The sequence below is a fragment of the Amborella trichopoda genome, chromosome 6 (genome assembly GCF_054954075.1).
Source record: "Amborella trichopoda isolate Santa Cruz 75 chromosome 6, AtrichopodaSantaCruz75HAP2 v2.0, whole genome shotgun sequence".
NCBI lineage: Eukaryota > Viridiplantae > Streptophyta > Magnoliopsida > Amborellales > Amborellaceae > Amborella > Amborella trichopoda.
The window spans coordinates 16,236,231-16,245,657 of NC_142341.1; positions in this window are offsets into that span (position 1 = coordinate 16,236,231).

Sequence of the window (9,427 nt, forward strand, 5' to 3'; positions counted from 1 at the left end):
TCCCACATCGAAATTTTATTATATGTTTCTAACATATAAATTGTATCTCTTCTATAGTAACAATTACCCCAACAAGAACATACAATGGAAAAAACATAAAAAGAAGAAAAAAAAAAAAAAGGGTAGAAAGAAAAGAAAAAAAAACTGTTGAAAAAAAAGAAAAGGAAAAAAGGTGGAAAAAAAAAATAAAAGAGAAGAAGGAAAAATTACATCTATATTTTTCTTTTATTCTTCATTTTTTTTTTATCTTCATTTTTTTCTTTTTTCACACTTTTTAATTTTTTTAATTTTTTGTTTCATTCTCTTTTATTTTTATCTACCTTTTCGTCTTTCTCTATTTTTTATTATTATTATTTTTTTATTTCTCAGTTTTTTACCTTTTTTTTTCTTTTTATTATTTTTTTTCTTTTATGTGTACTCATAAGTAGGCCATATCTAATTTCAATAGTAACAGCTGTATATGCACGCGTGCCTTGCCGCACCAATAAGTATTTTTTGTTTTAGTCCCACAATGAAATTTCAGTATATGTTTCTAACATATAAATTATATCACTTCATTATTAACAATTATCCCAACAAGGACATACAAGGGGAAAAATAAGAGAGTAGAAAGTAATAAAAAAAAAAAGAAGAAGAAGAAAGAAAGAAAAAAAAAAAAAGAGAAAAAAAAAAAGGAAAAAGCAAAAGGCAAAGCATAAAAAAAAAAAGAGTTTTTTTTTTCTATTATTCTCTATTATTTTTTTCTTCATTTACTTCTTTGTTTCTCTCCTTTTATTTTTAATTTTTTTTTTTTTGAAAATCTTCTCTTTTTACTTTTCTCTCTATTATTTTTTTTCTTTTCTTTGCACTCACAAGCTTTAAGCCAAAAAAAACAAAAGTATTTTTCGTATTTGTCCCACATTGAAATTTCAGTAAATGTTTCCAATATATAAATTCATTATAAACAATTGTCCCAACAAGGACATACAAGGGGAAAAAAAAAAAAGAGTAGAAAGAAAAACAAAGAAAAAAAAGATGAAGAAGAATAAAGACAAAAAGAAAAAATAAGAGAAAGGCAAAACATAAAAAAAAAAAAAAGCGTTTTTTTTTTTCTATTATTTTTTGTTCTTTTTTCTTCATTTTCTTCTTTGTTTCTCTCTATTTATTTTTAATTTTTTTTTTTCAAATTCTTTCTCTTCTTACTTTTCTCTCTATTATTTTCTTTCTTTTCTGTGTACTCACAAGCTTTAAGCCAAAAAAAAAAAAGCTTTTTTCTATTATTGTCTATTAGTTTTTTCTTAATTTTTCTTCTTTTTTTCTCTCTATATTATTTTAATTTTTTTTTTCGAATTCTTTCTCATTTTACATTTCTCTCTATTAATTTCTTTCTTTCCATTGTACTCATAAGCTTTAAGCCGTATCTAATTTCAATACTAACAATTGTATAGGCTCGTGTGCCTTGCCACACAAAAAAGTATTTTATGATTTTGTTCCACATCGAAATTTTATTATATGTTTCTAACATTTAAATTGTGTCTCTTCTATAGTAACAATTGTCCCAACAAGAACATATAAAGGGAAAAAAAAAAAAAAAAAGAGAAGAAAAAAAAAAAAAAAAAGAAGAAGAAAGAAAAACAAAAATGTTGGAAAAAAAGAAAAAAGGTGGAAAAAAAAAAAAGGAGAAAAAAGAAAAAAAAAAAAAAAAAAAAAAAATATATATATATATATATATATATATATATATATATATATATATTTCTTTTATTCTCTATTATTTTTATCTTCTTTTTATTTTTTATTCACTTTTTTTAATTTTTCATTTTATTCTCTATTATTTTTATCTACCTTTATGTCTTTTTTTTATTTTTTTTTATTTTTATTTTTTATTATTTTTTTTATTTCTCATTTTTTCACCTTTTTTTTCTTTTCTTTCCATTATTTTCTTTCTTTTCTATCTACTCATAAGTAGGCCATATCTAATTTCAATAGTAACAATTGTATATGCACTCGTGCCTTGCCGCACCAATAAGTATTTCCTGTTTTGGTCCCTCATTGAAATTTCAGTATATGTTTCTAACATATGAATTGTATCTCTTCATTATTAACAATTGTCCCAACTAGGACATACAAGGGGGAAAAAAAAAGAAAACGAAAGAGAGAAAAAAAAAAAAAAAAATAGATATAGAAAATAAGAAAAAATAAATAAGAGGAAAAAATAAAGGAGAAATCGAAACAAAAAAAAAAAGAGTTTTTTTTTTTTATTCTTCACTATTATTTTTTTCTTCATTTTCTTCTTTGTTTCTCTCCTTTTAGTTGTATTTTTTTTTTTTTTCAAATTCTTTCTCTTTTTACTTTTCTCTCTATTATTTACTTTCTTTTCTGTGTACTCATACACTTTACGCCAAAAAAAAAAGCAGAAGAAAAAAAAAAAGAAGAAGTCTTTTTTCTATTATTATCGATTATTTTTTGTCTTCATTTTTCTTCTTTTTTTCTCTATTTTTATTTTAATTTTTTTTTTCTAATTCTTTGTCTTTTTACATTTCTCTCTATTTTCTTCTTTCTTTCCATTGTACTCATAAGCTTTAAGCCATATCTAATTTCAATAGAAACAATTGTATATGCTCGTGTGCCTTACCGCACCAAAAAGTATTTTATAATTTTGTCCCACATCGAAATTTTATTATATGTTTCTAACAAACAAATTGTATCTCTTCTATATTAACAATTGTGCCAACAAGATTATACAAGGGGAAAAAAAAAAGAAAAGAAAAAAAAACATGTTGGAAAAAAAAAAAAAGGTGAAAAAAAAAAAAAAAGAGAGAAGAAAGAAAAATTATATATATATATATATATTTTTATTAACTATTATCAACATTTTTTTCTTTTTTCATTCTTTTTTATTTTTATTTTTATTTTTTTTATTCTCTATTATTTTTATCTACCTTTTTGTATTTTTTTATTTTTTTTTATTTCTTATTTTTCACTTTTTTTTTCTTTCTATTATTCTCTTTCTTTTCTGTGTACTCATAAGTAGGCCATATCTAATTTCAATTGTAACAATTGTAAATGCACACGTGCCTTGCGCACCAATAAGTATTTTCAGTTTTAATCCCACATTGAAATTTTAGTATATGTTTCTAATATATAAATCATATCTCATATTTATTAACAATTATCCCAACAAGGACATACAAGGGAAAAAAAAAGAATTGAAAAAAAAAAAAAAAATGATGTAAGAGAAAAGAACAAAAAAAAAAAAAAGAAAAAAAATAAAAAGCAAAAAGCAAAACAATAATAAAAAAAAAGAGTTTCTTTTCCTATTATTCTCTATTATTTTTTTCTTCATTTTATTCTTTGTTTCTCTCCATTTATTTTTAATATTTTTTTTCAATTTCTTTCTCATTTTACTTTTCTCTCTATTATTTTCTTACTTTACTCATAAGCTTTAAGCCAATAATAAAAGCAGAAGGAAAAAAAAAAAAGAGAGTCTATGTTCTATTTTTATCTATTATTTTTTTCTTCATTTTTCTTCTTTTTTTCTCTTATTTATTTTAAATTTTTTTTTTCGAATTCTTTCTCTTTTTACATTTCTCTCAATTATTTTATTTCTTTCTATTGTACTCATAAGCTTTAAGCCGTATCTAATTTCAATACTAACAATTGTATATGATCGTGTGCTTTGCCTCACCAAAAACTATTTTATGATTTTGCCCCACAACGAAATTTTTTTAATTGTTTCTAACATATAAATTGTATCTCTTCCATAGTAACAATTGTCCCAACAATAACATACAAAGGGAAAAATAAAAAAGTGCAGAAAAAAAAAAAAAAAATAGAGAAGAAAAAAAAGAAATTGTTGGAAAAAAAAAATAGGTGGAAAAAAAAAAAATAGGTGGAAAAACAAAATAACAGAGAAGAAAGAAAATTTATATATATATATTTTTTCTTCTCTGTTTTTTTTTTCTTGACTTTTTTTTTTTCCCTTGTATGTTCTTGTTGGGACAATTGTTACCATAGAAGAGATACAATTTATATGTTAAAAACATATAATAAAATTTTGATGTGGGACAAAATCATAAAATACTTTTTGGTACGGCAAGGCACACGAGCATATACAATTGTTAGTATTGAAATTAGATACGGCTTAAAGCTTATGAGTACAATGGAAAGAAAGAAATTAACAGAGAGAAATGTAAAAAGAGAAAGAATTCGAAAAAAAAAAATTAAAATAAAAAGAAACAAAAAAAAATTGGTGGAAAAAACATAAAAGAGAAGAAAGAAAAATTATATATATATTTTTCTTTTATTATCTATTATTTTTACCTTCATTTTTTCCTTTTTTCACTCATTTTAATTTTTTTATTTTTTATTTTATTCTCTATTATTTTTATTTACCTTTTTGTCTTTTTTAATTTATTATTATTTTTATTTTTATTTTTATTTCTCATTTTTTCACCTTTTTTTTTCTTTCTATTTTTCTTTTCTCTTATGTGTACTCATAAGTAGGCCATATCTAATTTCAATTGTAACAATTATGTATGCACACGTGCCTTGCCGCACCAATAAGTATTTTCGGTTTTAGTCCCACATTGAAATTTCAGTATATGTTTCTAACATATAAATTATATCTCTGCATCATTAACAATTGTCCCAACAAGGACATACAAGGGGAAAAAAAAAAGAGTAGAAAGAAAAAAAAACAAGATGTAGAAGAAAAAAAAAAAAGAGAACAAAAAAAAAAAGCAGAAAGCAAAACATCAAAAAAAAAAAAAAAAGGTTTTTTTTTTCTATTATTCTCTATTCTTTTTTTCTTCATTTTCTTCTTTGTTTCTCTTCATTTATTTTTAATATTCTTTTTTTCAAATTCTTTCTCATATTACTTTTCTCTCTATTATTTTCTTTCTTTTATGTGTACTCATAAGCTTTAAGCAAAAAAAAAAAGCAGAAGGCAAAAAAAAAAAGTTTTTTATTTTATCATTATCTATTATTTTTTTCTTCATTTTTCTTCTTTTTTTCTCTCTTTTTCTTTTAATTTTGTTTTTCGAATTCTTTCTCTTTTTACATTTCTCTCTATTATTTTATTTCTTTCCATTGTACTCATATGCTTTATGCCGTATCTAATTTCAATACTAACAATTGTATATGCTCGTGTGGCTTGCCGGACCAAAAAGTATTTTATGATTTTGTCCCACATCGAAATTTTATTAATTGTTTCTAACATATAAATTGTATCTCTTCTATAGTAACAATTTTCCCAACAAGAACATGCAAGAGGAAAAAAAAAAAAAAGTGAAGAAAAAAAAAAAATGTTGGACAAAAAAAAGAAGGTGAAAAAAAAAATAAAAGAGAAGAAGGAAAAAAAAAAAAAAATATATATATATATATATATATATTTACTTCTCTGTTTTTTTTTTTTCTTGACTATTTATTTTTCCTTGTATGTTCTTGTTGGGACAATTGTTACTATAGAAGAGATACAATTTATTTGTTAGAAACATATAAAAAATTTTCAATGTGGGACAAAATCATAAAATACTTTTTGGTGCGGCAAGGCACACTACCATATACAATTGTTAGTATTAAAATTAGATACGGTTTAAAGCTTGTGAGTACAATGGAAAGAAAGAAAATAATAGAGAGAAATGTAAAAAAAAAAAAAAAATTTGAAAAAAAAAAATTAAAATAAAAAGAGAGAAAAAAAGAAGAAAAATGGAGAAAAAAATCATAGATAATAATAGAAAAAAGACTTTTTTTTTTTTTTTTTTTTCTTCCTGCTCTTTTATTTGGCTTAAAGCTTATGAGTACATAGAAAAGAAAGAAAAAATAGAGAGAAAAGTAAAAAGTGAAAGAATTTGAAAAAAAAAGTAAATAAATAAAACGAGAGAAACAAAGAAAAAAATGATGAAAAAAATAATAGAGAATAGTTGAAAAAAAAAAACTCTTTTTCTTTTATGTTTTGCTTTCTCTCTTTTTTTTTTTCTTTCCTTCTTCATCGTTTTTTTTTATTTTTAAATTTTTCTTTCTACTCTTTTATTTCTTTTTTCCCTTGTATGTCCTTGATGGGACACTTGTTAATAATGAAGAGATATAATTTATATATTAGAAACATACAATGAAATTTCAATGTGGGACTGAAACCAAAAATACTTATTGGTGCGGCAAGGCACGTGTGCATGTACAATTGTTACAATTGAAATTAGATATGGCCTACTAATGAGTACACAGAAAAGAAAGGAAATAATAAAAAGAAAAAAAAAGGTGAAAAAAAGAGAAATGAAAAAAATAATAATAATAAAAAAAAAGGTAGATAAAAATAATAGAGAATAAAATAAAAATTAAAAAATAAAAAAATTAAAAAGAGTAAAAAAAGAAAAAAATGAAGATAAAAATAATAGAGAATATAAATAAAAAAAATGTTGGAAAAAAAAAGGTGGAAAAAAAAATAAAAGAGAAGAAAGAAAAATTATATATATATTTTTCTTTTATTCTCTATTATTTTTAACTTCATTTTTTTCTTTTTTCACTCTTTTTTTTTTATTCTATTCTCTATTTTTTTTTATCTACCTTTTTGTTCTGTTCTTTTTTTGTTTTTTTTTATGTTTTTTATTTCTCATTTTTTCACCTTTTTCTTTTCATTCTATTATGTTTTTTCTTTTCTGTGTACTCATAAGTAGGCCATATCTAATTTGATATGTAACAATTGTATATGCACGCGTGCCTTGCCGCACCAATAAGTATTTTCGATTTTAATCCTCCATTGAAAATTCAGTATATGTTTCTAACATATAAATTGTATCTCTTAACAATTGTCCCAAACAGGACATACAAGAAAAAAAAAAAAGAGTAGAAAGAGAAAAAAAAAAAAAGAAAAAAAAAGAAAGAAACAAAAAAAAAGGAGACAAAAAAAAAAAAAAGCAGAAGGGAAAACATAAAAAAAAAAAGTGTTTTTTTTCTATTGATTTTTCTTCAATTTCTTCTTTGTTTCTCTCCTTTTATTTTTATTTTTATTTTTTTCAAATTCTTTCTATTTTTACTTTTCTCTTTGTTATTTTCTTTCTTTTATGTGTACTCATAAGCTTTAAGCCAAAAAAAAAAGCATAAGAAAAAACAAAAAAAAACAAAAGAAGGCTTTTTTCTATTATTATCTAGTATTTTTTCTTCATTTTTCTTCTTTTTTTCTTTCTTTTTATTTTAACTTTTTTTTTTTTTTGAATTCTTTCTCTTCTTACATTTCCCTCTATTATTTTATTTATTCTATTGTACTCATAAGCCATAAGCCATATCTAATTTCAATACTAACAATTGTATATGCTCATGTTCCTTGCCGCACCAAAAAGTATTTTAAGATTTTGTCCCACATCAAAATTTTATTATATGTTTCTAACATATAAATTGTATCTTTTCTATAGTAACAATTGTCCCAACAAGAACAAAAAAGGGGAAAAAAAAAAAAAGAGAAGAAAGAAAAATAAATAAATGTTGGAAAAAAAAAAAAGGTGGAAAAATAAAATAAAAGAGAAGAAACAAAGATTATATATATATTTTTTTTCTTTTTATTCTCTATTATTTTTATCTTCATTTTTTTCTTTTTTCACTCTTTTTAATTTTTTTTTATCTTTTATTTTATTCTCTATTATTTTTATCAACTTTTTTGTCCTTTTATGTTCTTTTTTTTATTTCTCATTTTTCACCATTTTCTTTTCTTTCTATTATTTTCTTTCTTTTATGTGTACTCATAAGTAAGCCATATCTAATTTCAATTGTAACAATTGTACATGCACGCATGCGTTTCTGCAATAATAAGTATTTTCGGTTTTAGTCCCACATTGAAATTTCAGTATATGTTTCTAATATATAATTTATATCTCTTCATTATTAACAATTGTCCGAACAACGATATACAAGGGGAAAAAAAAAGAGTAGACAGAAAAAAAATAAAAGCGAAAAAAAGAAGAAGGCAAAACATAAAAAAAAAGTGCTTTTTTTTTTTATTATTCTCTATTATTTTTTTCTTCATTTTGTTCTTCGTTTCTCTCCTTTTATTTTTAATTTTTTTTTTTTCAAATTCTTTCTCTTTTTACTTTTCTCTCTATTATTTTCTTTCTTTTTTGTGTACTCATAAGCTTTAAGCCATATCTAATTTCCATCCAAACAATTGAATATGCTCCCGTGCCTTGCCGCACCAAAACGTATTTTATGTTTTAACCACATTGAAATTTTATTATAAGTTTCTAACATATAAATTGTATCTCTTCTATTGTAAAAATTGCCCCAACAAGGATATACGAGGGAAAAAAACAAAAAGAGAGAAAAGAATAAAAGAAAAAGAAAAAAAAATAGCATATAGAAAAAAAAAAAAAAAAACAAAGAGAAGAAAATAAAAAATTAGACGAAAAAAAGAAAAAATTTCCTTTAATTCTCTATTATATTTCTTTCCTTTTCTTCTTTTTTCCTATCGTTATTTTTTTTCCTTTTTCTTTTCTCTCTATTATTTTATTTTATTTTTTTCTCATTTTTTCTCCTATATCTTTTTTCTCTATTATTTTCTTTGTTTTATATGTGTTCATATGCTTTAGGCCTTATCTAATTTCAATACTAACAATTGTATATCCTCTCTTGCCCTGCCGCACCAAAAAGTATTTTCTGGTTTTGTCCTACATCGAAATTTTACTTTAGGTTTCTAACGTATAAATTGTATCTCTTCGATACTAACAATTGTCCAAAGAATGACACACGAAGGAAAAAACTAAAAAATAAATAATGAGAAGAAAAAAAAAAATTTCTTTTATTCTCTATTTTTTTTTCTTCAATTTCTTCGTTTTTTCTCTCTTTTTATTTTATTTTTATTTTTCTAACTTTTCCTCCTTTTTCTTTTTTCTCAATTATTTTCTTTCTTTTTTGTGTACTTATAAGCTTTATGCTATATTTGATTCCAATTCTAACAATTATATATGCTCGCGTGCTTTGCAGCACCAAAACGTATTTTATATTTTTGTCCCACATCTAAATTTTTCTCTATGTTTCTAACTTATAAATTGTATCTCTTCGACAGAAGCAATTGTCCCAACAAGGATATACGAGAGAAAAAAAACAGAGTGGAAAGAAAAATAAAAATAAAAAAGTGAAGAAAGATAAAATTAAAAAGAGAAGGAAAAAAAAAAAAAGGGAAGAATTTTTTTTATTTTTTATTCTCGATTATTTTTTTCTTCATTTTCTTCTTTTTTTTCGCTCTATTTATTTTGTTTTATTTTATTTTTGTTTCATTTTTTTCTCCTATTTATTTTTTCTCTATTATTTTCTTTCTTTTATGTGTGCTCCTAAGCTTTAGGTCATATCTAATTTCAATACTAATAATTGTATATGCTCGCGTGCCTTGCCGCACCAAAAAGTATTTTATGTTTTTGTCATACATTGAAATTTTACTATATGTTTCTAACATTTAAATTGT